At 41.8% G+C, this 16,176-nt stretch overlaps 1 protein-coding gene across 17 annotated transcripts in view; it reads left to right on the forward strand.

Annotated features, from left to right (window-relative positions):
• Window positions 1-4,773: 4,773 nt before the first annotated feature.
• The window catches only part of Lpar1 (lysophosphatidic acid receptor 1), a 133,143-nt gene continuing 121,740 nt past the window's right edge, over window positions 4,774-16,176 (forward strand). For 3 of the 17 annotated variants that reach the window (XM_074051267.1, XM_074051268.1, XM_074051273.1), the window contains exon 1: window positions 5,741-5,866. The gene's annotated coding sequence lies outside the window, so the exon portion shown is untranslated. Of the gene's footprint in view, window positions 5,022-5,075; window positions 5,217-5,424; window positions 5,549-5,722; window positions 5,900-5,954; window positions 6,091-6,563; window positions 7,126-7,254; window positions 7,641-13,147; window positions 13,557-16,176 lie in introns of those variants that run through there. The other 14 variants (XM_074051269.1, XM_074051276.1, XM_074051277.1 and 11 more) reach the window with 13 other exon arrangements.

Raw genomic sequence — 16,176 nt, forward strand, 5'->3', positions numbered from 1 at the left:
CAATAAACAAGCTAGGTGTGGTGGTTCGTGTATATAATCCTAGCTATGAAGGAGGAATAGGTGAGAGAATTGTGGTTTGAGGCTAGCCACAGGCAAAAAAAGTGAGACCTTATCTGAAAAAATAACAAAGCCAAAGGGCTAGGGGTGTAGCTTAAGTGGTTGAGTGCCTGCCTAGCAAGTGCAAGGTCCTGAGTTCAAGCATCAGTACTGCCATGAAACCATTAAACCTAAAACACTTAAAGTGGTGTGAGGCAGGGATCTGATATATTTTTCCTCTATGCAGAGTGACAATTATCTCATTTACTACACAAAACATCTTTGATGCATTAACTCTCATGAACTTATAGGTCACTTATATGTAGTTCTGTTTCTGAACCTTCTATTCTCTTGTGTAAAATTATTAGTTACTGCACTAACTGTGAATTACTTCATAATTCTCTTGACTATTTCTAACTGTATTCCCTTTCAAATGAATTTTAGAGTCACTTTGTCAAGGTCTGTGAAATTTTAAATAGACTGTATTGTGTGTATGGAATTGTCTCACCTACAAATTCACTGTATCTAGATTTTTAAAATGTATTTTTATAAATACTGGCATTTGAACTCAGGGCCTCACACTTACTAGGCAGGCACTCCACCACTTGAGCCATGACACCAGTCCTTTTTGCTTTGTTATTTTTCAAGTAGGGTCTCCCATTTATGCCTGGACCATGATTCTTTATGTTTCCTGCATATTTGGGGTGACAGGCATGAGCCACCATGCCCAGTTTTTATTGGTTGAAATGGGGTCTTGTGAACTTTTTGCCTGGATTGGCCTCGAATCTTGATCCTCCTGACATCCACCTCCAGAGTAGCTAGTATTACAGATGTGAGCCATGGCCCAGGCCTAGACAGTACCTTTGTAAGATTAGTTCTGCTAAATGTATGACACAGATGTGCTGCTATAATGAGAGGGGGGGCTCTTAAAATTATATCTAAAGGGCTGGCCTTTTTCACATATTGATCTTATATTCAAGAGTGTTGCTAAACTCTGTGGATGTAACATAGTATTTTATTATATTTGCTTGGATTTCTTAAGAGACAACTATATCATCCATAAATCGTATTCTTATTTTTGAACCCTTAAACTGTCTAATTTCTTTTTCTTGTCTTATGTTGGCAAGGGCTGTCAGTACAATGTTGAGTATACATGGTAAAAGCATTGTTTTGTTTCTAACCTTAAAAGGAAAGTGTCTAATGAATTAACATTAAGAATATTGCTTCTGAAACCAGACATGGTGTCATACACCTGTAATTCCAGCAACTGGGAGATGGAGGCAGGAGGATCTCCAGTTTAAGAACAGCCTGGGCTACATAGCAAGACTGTCCCACCAAAACCAAAAAAGAGCTGGGTGTGGTGGTGGACATCTATAATCCCAGCATTGAGGAGGAAGAGGATGGAGGAGCTCCAGTTTGAGGTCAGCCTGGGCTACATAGAATTCACATTGTTTAATAGTTTGTTTTTTATTTTTGAGTCCATTTTTAGAATTTATTTCTTATAAAAAGCATCTGTTTCAGCTAAGACTTTTTAATGTTTACAGTATTTTGACTTCAAAATTTTCTACTAAAAGTATAACTAGAATCTCCATATTGATAATCTTTTCTCTTTTCTCATTGTCAGTTTAATCAGAAATTTATCTATTTTACTATTGCTTTATAGGAATGGCATTTTGTCAACCTTTTCTACCACTTCTTTGTATCTGGGTCTATTTTTAGGTCTAAAATTGTATATATAACACATATCTCTATATTTTTTCTTTTTCCTTTTCTTTTCCTCTTGCCTTTAGAGCTAAGCCTTTTTACTTGGACAAGGGAAACTGCAGAGAAAGGATATATTAGCCCACCATCTACTTCAAACATACCTGGGTCATTCATGCAGATAGGCAGTAAGAAAACAGTGAGTGCCCAGGTGCTATTTCAGACTTTGACTTCATCACAGCCTAGTCTCCATGCCAGGCTGCTACGCACACAGGCCCACCTTCTAGTCCCTATTCCTGGACTCTCTTTAGGTCATTTCTTCTCTAGAGAGTTACTTTTTTTTACTTAATTGGACTGCCCCACCCACCCCTGCCTCTGGGCCTTTTAAAATAGAAAGGTTTCCTAAGGATAATGGTTTTAGTTAGGGGAAAAACACCTCAGGGGCATAAATACCCCATTTGTAGAAGGAAGAAAACTATGCCCCAGGGCATCTGAAACCCTTCCTCAAGCAGGCCGAATTCTCTCGGGGTACTGTTTCACCAAAATATATTCTTTGACTCAGTCTCCACATTAATAGACTGGAAGGAAAGTTTCCAAAGATCTTGGTGCTGATAGCTTTGACTGCTCTCCAGCAGAAAATTTCAAAGGCTTTTTGCCATAAGGAAGGGAACAAGGGAGGAAGAGTGAGTTGGCAAGAAGGACAAGTCCTTTTGAACAAAGAGCAGTGCCGAGTCAAGGATGGCCAATTTTTCAATGCTAAGGAAATGCTTTCAAATAACACCAGTAATATGACAAAGTGCAGAGTGTCCTTTAATGTATTAATATAAAACCTCCAACTGATTATTCCTCATCAAAAATTTCTCTCATTTGCAGAGAATATTCTTGTGAGAATATTTTCTCATGCTTTCCAGTACCAGTTGTTTTAGGGTTTTGGCTCTGTTGGTTATTCGAAGAAGCAGATCAAGAGAAACACTGCATGGCAAAGGACAGGACAGAAAGCATCAGGATGACTATCCAAGAAAAGGAATGTGTGAATAACAAGAAAATATTAGAGAAAGAATATCGAGGCATCCTCCATTTCCATCAAAACGTCATTGATGTCGGTATTTTAAGTCCATACAGATATATTCTTACCTTGGTAAAGACAACTGAAACCCCAGTCTCCCATCTTACAGATGAGAAAACTAGTTCCTTTGGAACTTAATGCTAGTTTTGATGGACAAATCTGTGTGCTGAACTGGGTTCTGTATTGTATCTCATTCACTCTCTTATTTGTACAGGACATGCAACCTACTTTTGACTGTAAAGTTATTGACCTAAAGCAGTCTGCAGAAGCAGTCTCATTCAGACAGGCCCGTGCTTGTTAGGAAGACAGGTCTGTCCAGGCTGACCATTTATTTCCTTCTCTCTTTCATTTGAGACCATGGTAGATCAAAATAAAGAGGAGATAAAGTGTTTTATAGCAAATCACTTACTGGGTAGTTTGTTTGTTTTTGTGGTTCTGGGGATGAGACCCAGGGCATCAAGCCTGCTTGGCAGGTGTTCCACCATTTGGTTACGCCCCCAACCCCTAAACTTACTCTTGAATACATGTGTCCTGTTGGGACAAATGTCCTCATGTGAGGTTAGAAAGAACACAGTAGTTAAGTTCTTACTTTGTACCTGGAGCAGAAGCAATTGTATTCCTTGAGAAGGCAAGAGACAAAATCAGCATATTAAAAATATTCAAACCAAGTGCTGTGTAAGAAACTCATTCGGACTGTGCCTTTGGTAACTTGGTAAAGGTTAACTACAGAAATAACTTAATTTTAAAATATTTTCTTTTCATAGATCTGGAAGTATTGGTTTTGAGAAACCTAGTAAGTGGAGTAAGTAGGTAATACGTGACGTTTTTGAATTTAGTAGAGCTGTAGTTAAAAATGAAAGCCCCTTTTAGGTATTCTTTTCTTACCAAAATATACTTTTTGTGATATTTAGATTTTATATTGGACATTTCCTATTCACCCCAATATTATTCCTCATAGTTTATGATCAACCTCTATCACTGAGATAAGGGAGTGGTTTTATATTCATATATTTATTTGAATGCACTTCTGCATGCTATACACAAACATATCCGTGTTCTGCTCGTACATATTAGCACTGTGATGTATTACAGTTTATTTTTCACATCTTAAGTGAAGAAGGAAGAAATCTGAAATAGATTATTGTAACATAAATCATAAATTGATAGGAAAGAAACCAAAGTCATTTAGAGTTGATTCTAAAAGGGATTTGAATAAGCGTTTTTTAAAAGGAAACAGCAATCAACCAGCAGCCAGGGTTCATTCAGCCTTGACTGTCTTGCAAAAACCACAGGAACTTGGTCAAGGTTCTCAGCAGTCAATGGCAGGAAATAGTCATGGTCCCTTCAATGCACACCTCACTGGAGGCTTAAAAATTTTCCATCTCTTGCAAGCAGCTTCAACACCTCCTACTGCTGTTAGCAGTGACCTTGCCTTTTAGCAAAGCCCAGAGTTACCCGGTGACCAGGGCCCCATCGGTCCCTTGCTGTCCTGCATTCCCTTTAAATGTAGTCTTATCAGCCAGTCCTGCCTTACTGTGGTCCCCTCATCCTAGATGACATTAGAGAGCTGAGTAAGCTTTTATCCAAGCAGTTACTCGTTGATGTGGTGGCCTTGGCTGTGGAGTGAGACAGAGAATCCAGAGCACTCAGGAAGCCTTGGGGAGCCAGAGGTGGGTGGGTGGGATGGTGTGGCCTGGGGACTCCCCTCTTTCCCATGGACAGGAAGTTATAAGATCTGGGCAAATCCCGGTGGCGGCTGGCACTCTCTTTAGACCCCGATCCCGCCCACACCTCCAGGTGTACTTTCTACGCCCTTAAATTACTCTTTCTAAAATTGATAGTTTGCATTTGCAGACTGGGAAAACGGAAGAGAAATTTATATAATCATGGTTCTGGAAAAGTAGGAGAGCAGAGCCCACTTGCTTTGGTCTGCGGCTCCAGTCAGTGGAAAAACCAGAAGCAGAAACTTGGACACCTTTCTAGCAGCAAAGTCGACTCTAGGTTCTTGGCAGCTTCCACTCCCCGGCTGCGCGGGGAGAAACTTTGCGCGTTCGGTAAAGTTCAGAAACTGAATTACTCTGGAGGCCACACACGGGGAGAGTTTGCGGGGACCCCCAGATGCTTTCCAGAGCTTTTCATATGGAGAGAGAAAAGCGACAAAATGAAAAACGCAAAGTTCGGGAAGTCCACCGGAGTCCCGCGCAGTTCTGACGCTTGGGTGAGCGCAGGAGGGGTAAGGGTGACGATCCCGGGCGAGTGGCCTCGGGTGTCCCGCGGTGGGTGTGTCCGATCAGGGGCTGGGGTGAGGCTGGAGAGATAATGAATGGGAAGCTCAGGCTGCTCCCGCTAACCCCCCGCCGGCCGACCTGCTGGACGGGGGGAGGGGAGCGCCGAAGCCTGGGGCGCCACACAGGTAAGGCGACCTGCTGTGTGAAGGCGTCTGGGGTGCAGGGAGCAAGCAGAAAAGAAAGGAGGCTGGCATCTGCGTGGCTTCTTCAGCCCTCCCTCGGGGTCCCCTCCCCCGCTGTCCCCGCCAGCGCACTAAAGCCGGGGCAGTGCAGGCCGAGTGGCTGGGGACGCCCCCGGAGTGGTGACCTCCCTGGTCTCCCTACCCAGAGTGGCCGGGATTTGGGCGGCCAGAGAGGAGCCCTCCTGGCCTCGGGGCACAGCACCCGATCCCGGCAAGGATGGGCGCAGGGGCTGCCTGGGGACAGGGCGACGATCGCGGGGCGGTGGCGAGCGCAGGTAAAGACGCGGGCACTGCGAGGCATCCGGGATGGCGTCCCCTGGGCGTACAGCCAGCGCTGGCCTGCGCTGCAGCTCCGCAGCCAAACCGCGCGCTCGGCTCTCCGGGTCCCACCGCGGGCGGCTTTGTGGCTGTGCATGCGCGCGGGTGCGAGTGCGCGCGCCGACGGCCGGGTCCGTGCGAGTGGGTGTGCGCGCGTGAGAGGCGGCCTGCAGGGGAGCCTCGCCTCCCTCTCCAACCAGTTGATCGAGCCCGGGGAGGGAAGTTGCCGCCGCCGCCGCCGCCCGGGCCGCCGGCCCCTCCTGTCCTTTGGTCAGGTCAGTGCGCCCAGGGGCCCGCCCAAGTGACACGTAGGTGGCCTCTGGTTACCTGGATGGGGTGGGTGGGGGGCACGAGAGGGCTAGCGAGGGGCGCTGGGATTTCTTTTCCCAATGCGGCGCCGCGGTGGACACAGACTGCAGCCCCGCAGCGCCCTCAGAGTCCCGCACCATTTGCTTCTTCCTGGCCACTCTGTCGTCCTCCCGGGCTAAGGACGTTTAACGTGAGTTTCTGTGCAGCCGCCTAACCAACGTGCTTAGCGAATAACTGGGAAATGTAAGACGAGAGACGGATGTGGCTCGAACTTGATGGCTTTTTTGAAATACGTGGGCTCCGGTGGCCTGTGCAGGACTAGTTTGTCGTGAATGGATCTAAAGTTTCTGCTTGTTTTTCTTTGCTGCCATTTGGCTTTTGATGTGTTAAAGAGTGACGGCATCCAGGACTTGTGGCTGCCTCCAGTCTGGGGCCTGAGATTGTTGCTCCCTCTGTTCGGCTCCTCTTTCTTTTATTTGTTGAAATCTATGGAGTTTTGGTAAACGTGAATTTCCAGCGAATGCCGGCTTGTGAGAGTTTTATGATGTATGTCTTGTTTCCCATTAGAATCGATAGCTTATTGGTAAGCATAAATACCGAAACTGTAGCTAGCTATTAAAGCAAGATCCTCTATTCCTTCAGGCTCTGGCAGTTAAGTTTTTCATCCATTTGCATAAGCGTCCTTTGCTCCGCCAACATAATTGTGAAGCCAGAGGTGATTGAAAGTCTGGCTAAAGGGAGACCGCGCTTGGAAAACTGCTAAATTCTTTTAGAGGTTGGTTCCCTTGTCAGACAGGATGAATACCAAGGAAGAAGGGTCTATGTTAGAGTTAGGGCTGAGTAAACCAAAGTAAACTGCATTCACACACACAGATGTAGTGTCACTTATTTGTTGCATTTCTTGGTTCTCCAAAATGTAACATTCTATCTAGATAATGATCACCGTTGTAAGAATTTCGGGACTTCATTTTTTCCCTGACTGTGCAGTTTGAGCATAAAGAAAACAAGTAGTAAGAGAAGGAGCAGCCTGAGCCAAGAAGGCACGGCGGAGTACGGAGGCTGGAAGACCGGGTGTCTTAATCCCAGCCCGTTTGTGCGCGGCGTCCCCTGGTGGTGCGACCTTAGCAGGCCAGGTCAGCTCCTGGTCTCGGTGGGTGGGTGTCCTCATCTGGAAAATGGAGGGAGTTGATGATCTTTGCTGTTCTTCCCCAATAACTAGAAACTGGTGGGTGGTCATCCATGATAGAATAGTAAAGTGTGTGTGTGTGTGTGTGTGTGTGTGTGTGTGTGTGTGTGTGTGTGTGTAGCAGTGTTAGTGGGGGAGAGGAATGGGAGGGCAATAGAACTTAGAAGATGGGAGAAAACCAGCAGTAGGACAAGCTTTGAGGGGAGGGCATCTTGAGCTGGGAGTTGATTTCCTCTCTCTCTATTTTTTTCTTTCCTCTTCCTCAACAGAATCAATAATACTTTCTCCTTCTCAGATCAAGCTCCTGATACCGGTATTATTTAAAACTTGTTTAGCCTTAAAACTGACAGGAGGCCAGGGTGATCCTTGTGGTCTGCCCTGTACTAGGAATCACCTGACTAACTTGCCATGTGCATCCTTAACTAAGGGGAACAGCTGCTGCCAGGGCTGTGGGCACTCGGAGTGGCTCTCAGTATCCCTGGATGGAATGGGAAAAGTAACAGGAGTTACTTTTGAAACGCCCATTTTCATTCAAAACTAATATCTTCCAAAATGTAAGTTGACTTTTTTTTTTCCTTCAAATTATACCATAGACTTTGTAAGGTTTTACTGAGTCTGTTCAACATACTGGAATGATCAAAGGACGTATAAATCTCCATTGCTGACTCTTTGATACACAGTGACATTCAGTCAGAAATTAGTGATTTTTAGTGCAAAAGATCACTTCAAATACTTAGTAAGGAAAGTTGCAGTCTGCACAGAATCTGTATCATTTCACTGAAAGCTCCAAGTACAAATTTAATTTCTTGTACAGTAACAAGACTGTACAAATTTAGTTTAAGGACTAGGGTTGATGTGTGGCCTGTCTTGCTTTTCTTTAATTTTGTTTTGATATTGACATGCCTAAACACTTGAAGAACATGACTTATTTTAAAAGCGAACTGTGTTATAATTAATAGATGCTCAACAACACAGCTCTGGTTTAAAGTCTGAAAGTCTGCTCCGGCCTTGTTTAGTCAGCATTTTACTACTGTTTGATTTCTTATTTTTACGTAGCATGTTACACCCCAACTCTCTATTGGGTTTTTAAAATATTTCACGGAGAACTGTGTTTTATGGAGCACTATTATGGATGTCTTAGAAAGTTGGGAGAAAGACAATCACTGAACTCTTAACAGATACAAGGATAATGAAAAGAAAGTTCTAGAAAGAGCTGCAGTGCAGGAGGAAAAGACATACCTAACTGCAGAATATATGAACCAGGTATAGAAGTGTCATATTGCTTAACTGTGTGGTGGCTGTGGAGTCTCAGAACCGTGGCACGCCAGGGAATGGAAAACTAAATTCTCACTCTGGCAAAGGCTTCAGAAACAGTTTGAAGGCTGATGTGCCTCTTAGAAAATGAACTGAGAGTGAAGACCTGTTATCCTGGGGTGGTTGTAGTCAGAGTTTCTAGTGACAAAGACTGGAAAGTTCCAGGCAATGAATTATGGGGAAACATGGTTGTTACTTTAAGGAGCTGTGTTACTTGGGGCTGAAGTCTTATTGAACTCCAAGATGCAAGAAGACACCGAATAGCACATTTGGGTGTGTGTGTGTGTATGGGAAATGGAGGGGTGAAATGACTGAAGGATGACTGAGGATTAAAAAAAATTTTAAATACAATTTTTAAAATATTTTAATATTAATATTTAATATTATTTTAATTTTTTAAAATATTTGAAACAGTAACTTCCTTATATTAGGACACTAGTCAAAATTCAACACTGATACCAATAATTTCTTAGGAGGGCAAAATGTGTGTCAGGCAAATTTTTTGAATTTCTTAAAAGGAAGAGTTTTCAAACAATATAAAACATTTAGAAGCAATGTACATGAACAACGTTCCACACTTCAATTTTAATTTAAATGGCCAAACCATTTAAAATCACCTCAAATAACTTTTGTTACTATACACATATTTTCAATAACTTAACATATCTATTTACTCTTCCCATCTCTTAATTGTCCCCAGGAAATATAACTATTCTTCCCTAGATTTAAATAATAAACCCAAATATTTACTTGTGGTAGGAGATTCCGGCATTAACTATAGCTAAGTTTATCAAAAATAGAAAAAAAAGTTAAATATTTAAAAGTGATCATTTATAGCAAGTCTTCACACGCACTGAATGAGAAAGGCAGTTCTTCAACCTTTTTTTGGTGTTGTTTAGGAAGGGTCTCACTGTATAGCCTAGACTGGCCTTGAACTCATGATCCTCCTACCTCAGTCTCCCAAGTGGTGCTGGGATTGCAGGAAGACATCACCATGCCTGGCTTCAGTTCTCCACTTTCTGATAACTCCTAGTGCCTGAGCTTTTGTTCTGTTACATTCCATTATAACTCATAGCTAGTAAATTTTAGGACAGTGCTGCCAGTTTATTTTGTCTTATGATACAAAGCTTTTAGAATATCCTAGGATGTGCTTTCTTCTCCCTCCAGATGGCTAGTGTTCTTTGTACTTTTAAGAAAATTTAGTAAAAATTGATGAGGCTCTTGTATTACATCTGGGCCTTATGGGGCCCTTTGAGCTTGTGTGTTAAAAATCACTCAGCAGGCACAGAGCTGACCATGAGGCCATTTTTGTTTTTCTTTTTTTGTTTAGGAAAGGGCTTGGTGGTTAATGCTAATTTAAACATGACTCTTCTGGCAACTGGCATTCTTGACCCTGTTTATATTACACATAGCATTTAACCACAAGTGGCTGAATATTTGCAGCACAGAAGAGAATTACTATTAACTTGGAAATAGGGTTAATACCCTTGTGAAGGATGGGGTGGGGGGAACCTTGAGAGTCTCTTGTGAAGTGTAACCTCCAAAGAAGTAGCTTGCCTAATCCTATAGAAAAATAATATGATTGAGAAAAATTAATCACGAGGGCTAAAGCATTTAGCTCATGATAGTTCAACAATAATTCTCTGTGGACACATTTGGAAGAGATGTTGAACAGCTCACTTTGTTTCCTCTCCCACCCCAGTGCCTCTGTGTCACAGGTGGGAATGGATGCTTTTTCAGCCACATGGCAAAGGTGGAGCAGATTTGGCTAAAGGCTTTGAATTATCCTTGAACCTAGAGATGCTAGGCTACCGAGGAGACAGGTCATTAAAAGATTAAGTCATCCTCTTTCTACTGGACAGTTTGAATGAATCATCCTCTCAGCAACTTTTACCTTCTGCAAGGGGACTCAAGTTTGGAATGTTTAGTAAATGAAGTTAGTTATGTTGAAGGAGCCCAAGGTTAGTTTATTTTATTTCTTAAAAGGACACATTTTAGCAGGAGTTTGAGGGTGGTGATGCTGGGGATGCGGATTGTATTAAAATTCCTTGGTATTTTGTTTTAGGAAGTTAGTATGATTTCAAAGTGGTGTATTAATATTTCTGTCATCTGACCATGCTATAGGACCTTTAACCCAGAGCTTCTTGTAAAACTCAGGTCTCCCCTCATCCCAGAAATGAAAGGGAACTATTTTACTGCATCCTTAAATTTAGGTTACAATTTATTTTCTTTTTGTGGTTCTGTTTTAAAAAAGCGATATAATGACAGGGCAGATTCTTTAGTCCATTGCCTACTCCTGAATAAGGTAGATCAGATTGTGCTTATATTATGGAAATAAAAGAAAATGACTTGAAAACCAGCTCCTCTCTAAAAGAGAAGAGAACCTTTGACTAATAACATCTGGCCTTGGATCTCTAGGTAGGTTGGGATTTCCAAGGTTGCAACTCCTATTTAAAAGAAATTATATTCACTGTGTGTGCAGCAGTGCTTCAAAAGCTTTAGGATTCACTGTTTAGGGTCCAATCTTCTTTAGCATGCTTCCCTGTATTCATTGTCTAAATATTGAAACTATGGACTAGATTAGATTTTGTGTCAATCAGATATACTCGGTTCTCTCTCCCTTCGACTCAGTGGTTTTCCTCACCAATCCCTAGCCACCTTCATTGAAATTCTGCTCTAACCAGAGGATATTCCTGGCTCTTTCTTTTTTCTTTTTGGTGGTACTGGGTTTTGAACTCAGTGCCTTGTGCTTGCTAGGCAGGCACTCTTTCCTTGAGCCATTCCACCTGTCCCTGGCTCTTTGGAGGGAGAAATGAATGGGGACAGCGGAAACAAGTTTTGTTCAACTCTAGGAGTAGTAACTGACTGCCTACTGCATACAGTCTTTGTACTAGGTATTAAGGGTGGGTATGGTGAATAAGGCAGGATTTCTCCCCTTCTCCAGGAGCTCACGCACATATTAACAGATAATTAGAATTCAGTATGACAAGGTTTTAAAATATAGAGGCTCCTGGCATCATGGGAGCCTCAAAGTCTGGGGTCAAGGTGGTAGAGATGGTGATGAGGAAGGTCAAGCAGGGGCAGATCGTGGGAGAGTAAAATCTGGAAGAATCTATTGGCCAATCCTAGAAAAGGGAAAAAGGGGATCAAGAGAGAGGGACTCAGGAGACTTTCTCTGTCCAGTTTTGCTGTGGCTGAGTTAAGTCAAAGTGCCTCTCTTTTCCATAGAGAAAATAGGAATAAATATGATAGCATTTGGTTGCCAATTCTACTTTTCATTTCTGTGTTCCTTAACTTAATCCTTTCTACTACTCACTCATTGATTCGTTCAACATTCAGTAGGTATTTATTGAGCACCCTTTATATACTAGAGGACACAAGAAAACGAGCCATGGAAGGCCCCCCTCTGTATATCATACTATGTGAATAACCAAAGTTCTTCTGAAAGGCTTTCACATACAGGAGTATGACTTTTGAGTTATTTTCCAGTTTTAGAAACTTTTCTTCAAAGTAGTCTCAGCGCTTTCAGGTCAGACAGCTTTTCCTCCTTAGGGAAGGAGACAGCCTGCTATTCTCACCTTCGTTTGATAAACTTGAAATGCTTTTGCCAAGATTTACCTGTTGTAAAAAACGAAACAAACAAAATTAGAGCCAGACACAGCTGTGTCTTATCTGTAGTCCTGGCTGGCTTCCATCTCATTTTGGATGATCCTACTTTTGACCCAACTTGTGTTTCAGTTTTTATGCTCAGCTTATGGCCTGCTTCCTAGAAAAATCAGAATTTGGTGTTGGTGGGAAGTCAGGCTTCTTCTGAGGTCATGCTACCATGGTGCTTTGCTGTGTTTGTGCATTTTACTTATGCTCTGCTACAGTCACGCAGGGACACGAGCACCACAGAAAGCATTCCAACCAAAGAAAGTAGCTGCATTCTCTTTCCAAAATAGGGGGTTTTGCAATGATTCAAACAATATAGATATGTCTAAAGTAAATGAAATAACCTCTGCCACCTCAACCCTATCTGTCTGTAACCTCTTTGTCATCAGTTTGTGGTAGCCTTCCTCTCTTGTTCTTTGCTTATTCAATCCTAGAAAACTGTGTTTGGTTGTGTGTGTGTGTGGAGGGGGTGTTTTTATATACTGGTGCATGTTCGTGCATGTGTGTTTCTGTTGCCTCTTGTAGAAAGACTGTACCTTAGAGATTGTACCTGGGGTTGCCATGGCGAGTGACAAGACTAAAGGCAGAAGACCCTGAGTGGGCTGGTCTTGAGTTGGTACAGCATGACATTAGGCAATTAAAAGCTCTTGTCATTGTGATAGGAATGCCTTGTTGTTACAAATGGGAAACAAAACTGTTTCTAGCTGTATGACAATCATGATGACAAATGTCACTGCAGAGCATGCTATTTCCATGAGGCCTCTGCTGCATGTGGATCTCAGGCAAGGGGAGGAGGGGCATTTTGGAGCTTGTGTTTGGCATCTGTGAGCCTTTTGTGTGGTAGAAAACAAGGTACCAGCGGAAGGGCTACCACTTCTGAAGCAGAGACGATAGGTGGAGTCATTCGTTATGGTCAGGATTCATTGTGGAAGTATTAAACGAAGACCTCTCACCCCTTAGAGGTCTGTAATCAGCAGATGATAAGGGTAGTGTGTTCTTAGTAAGGGAGGAACAGTTGAAATACAATTGCCTTTATGAAGGGGCTACTTTGCCTTCTTGGACTGTGATTTGTTGGGAGAAGGATTATTGTCCTGTCAAGAAAATGAGGCATTCATTCTGCTCTCACTATTTATTGTAGCTCCACAGAGAACTGCTTGCTTTCCTTTCTGAGTAGATGCAGAGACAGGAAGGTTCAAAGGCTAGGGCAGAATGACTGGCTTTTTCAAATTCAGCAGGATCTGTTCTATAGTCACTTTATCTGAGACCCTGTCAACTCAGTTTCATGCAACTGATATCTTGGAGCACTTCTGTGTCCTTGTGTTTAGCTGAGAGCAGTAAAAAGAAAAATGGAACAACCAAGAAGTATGGATCCTGCTCTGGAGTAGCTTACAAACATGGAGAGACATGAAGACAAATGACTAAGAACAGGCAGACAGTGATAAATACTGCAAACCAAAGTTTAAACAAAGCTGTCTGCATGTAGCTGAGGATGAATGGGGAGGGTGAGTCTGCCTTGGAGTAGAAGAATGATTTGCACTGTGGCAGGGTCGGGGCTTCTGGTGGATGGAAAAGTTCATGCCTTGCAGGGTGTGCATGAGAGTGACAGGCTTGGGGAAGGGTTCCTGGACTTTATGGCAGAGAGTGGTGGCGTGCCTGGGGCCAATCTGGAAGATTGTGGGGGGGTGCTAGAGGTTGTTGGGGACAGAAAAGGGCTTGTTGATGTCATTAACATATGGGACATGAGAGTATGAAGATTGTATTGATATTTGTTAGTTTTAGATATGTCTAAAACATACAGATAGAGCTGTTCGGCTAGTAGCTGGAAATATGAATTTAAGGCCAGTAGTAATTATTATATATTGGACAATCGTTATATGTGAATACCAGTGATATTTATGTGATAAACTGGAGAGAGCTTTTAGAAGGATATAGTCAGTATTTTAACAAGGACAAGACTCAGTTTGAGTCTTCAGTTTGTTTATTCTTTAGCAGAAGATTAAAATAGCTTTAAGGGTAATCAAGCATTCGTTGAGCAAGCACGATGGCGTCTCCTGATGGCCTGGTTCTGGAATGATGTAAAGAAAATGGTGAGAATTTCAGCATAATGATTCCATGGGTGAACCGAAGTCCCTGAAACTATCAATTCCAGCTACTATTACCTGAAAAATATCCTTAAGATTACTGGGAGGTTAGTGGTGATTTAGGATCTAAAAGGAGTTGCAAATACAGTTTTAATTTTCTGTGGGACTGGGCTGGCGGAGTGGCTCAAGAGCTAAGAGTGCCTGCCTAGCAAGCATGAGGCTCTGAGTTCAAACTTCAGTACTGCCAAAAAAAATTTGCTGTGGGATTAATAGCAGTGAGTCTCATATTGCTGCCGTTACTACAATAAAAGACAAATAGACTTCTTAGAAGAACCTTGAGAATCCCAATAGCCTAAAAACCATAATTTCAGAAACTCCAATAGGTCTTAAAAATCTGATTGAGTAATTCTAAGTTTTAATTTCCTGATTAAGGTAAAAAGTACTTACCTTAACACTTACTGTAACACTTTGTCTTTTACCTGATTAAAGAAAAGATTTTTCTAGTTAGGAATTTATTTCCATTTCAGATAATTATGTTAGCATGTTCTTGCAAGGTAGAGCAAAGATGAATTCATTGTTTTTAAGCCATTGTGATTCTTTAAGATTATACTCACTTCTGTTTTGTAACAAAAATGATGCCTGCTCATTTTGGAACATTTGTAGTGTTGTTCTACCACTCAGTAAGAACTCCCTAGTCCATTTTGGGATGATTTTTTTGTAATTTTTAAAAAGTATTTGCTCTTTCTGAATATTTGATAGCGTTCTGTTTTGTATCAAAAGTATGTACACATGCCATTAAAATCTTTCATTTTAAATTTCTTGTTTTTTGGGGGGTAAACTGGGGTTTGAACTCAAGGCATCACACTTGCAAAGCAGGTGTTCTACCACTTGAGCTGGTTATTTTGGATATGGGGTCTCACAAACTATTTGCTCAGGTTGTCCTCCAACCTTGATCCTCCTGATCTCAGCCTTCCAAGTAGCTAGGATTACAGGTGTGAGCTACCAGCACCTGGTTGTTTTTTTTTTTTTTTCTTTTGATGGAACTGGGGTTTGAACTTAGGGTTTTGCATTTGCAAATCAGCCTTTTGCAAAGCATTTGAGCAACATCTCCCATTTTAAATTTCTGATCACAGCATCATAGTCACAATATGTAATATGTATCATATTTAATTAATCATCCCTTTCTTCTTCTCAGACTTTTGGTTTGTGCTTTTTTTCTCATCTTTAGATGCTGGTGTTTCCAGAGTTTGATCCTTACTCTAAGCAATCTCCAGTATGAGCATATCTACACAGGGACTGTGGTCTCCAGGTCTTTCAATCGTTTGTTTGCTCCGCCTAGAATGTTCTTTATTTTTGGAGATATCTAAATGCTTGCTCTCTTGTCATTTTCTTGGCTTAACTAGAAGATGCCTCACCTTCCTGGTGAGGCATTCTTTAACTCCTGCATTTAAAATTGCATATTTCCTGTTTAATTCTACTTATCTTCTTTTCCTGACTTCTTAGAAGAGAGCAAGGATTGTTTTTCCAATTCCTGTTTTGTTTTCTGATGTTTTTCCAGTGCTTAGTAAAATGGCTTGCACATGGTAGAAACTGAAAATTTTAGAATACTCAATGAACTAATTCACAATAAACATTTGAATAAATGAAAAAATACTTATCATCTACCTGACATTATAATAAATGAGACATAACCTTGACTTCATGACTTGACTTATTTTTACAGTCTAATGAAGGTGACAACCTCTGATCACCTGCTCTCTTGTGATTGTCATGGGGGAAAAATGGGATGTCCACGAACAGTGTGTGTGTTGGGGGATCAGCCTGCTGAGGGTGGGGTGGGGAAAGTGTCTGATATTTGAAGGGTCACTTGAATTAAGTGAAGCTATGAGGTGGGGAGTGGAGTCATTGATAAAGAAAAGAAGGGCTGATTTATGAAAAGAGAAAATAGACACAATTCTGGTTGTCATTTAAATTAGGTCATTTGTTTCAAATGATAAAATTATATAATTATAGAAATTTATCACCTTCTTTTTTTGCTGTT

This window comes from Castor canadensis, chromosome 13, assembly GCF_047511655.1.
Source record: "Castor canadensis chromosome 13, mCasCan1.hap1v2, whole genome shotgun sequence".
Lineage (NCBI taxonomy): Eukaryota > Metazoa > Chordata > Mammalia > Rodentia > Castoridae > Castor > Castor canadensis.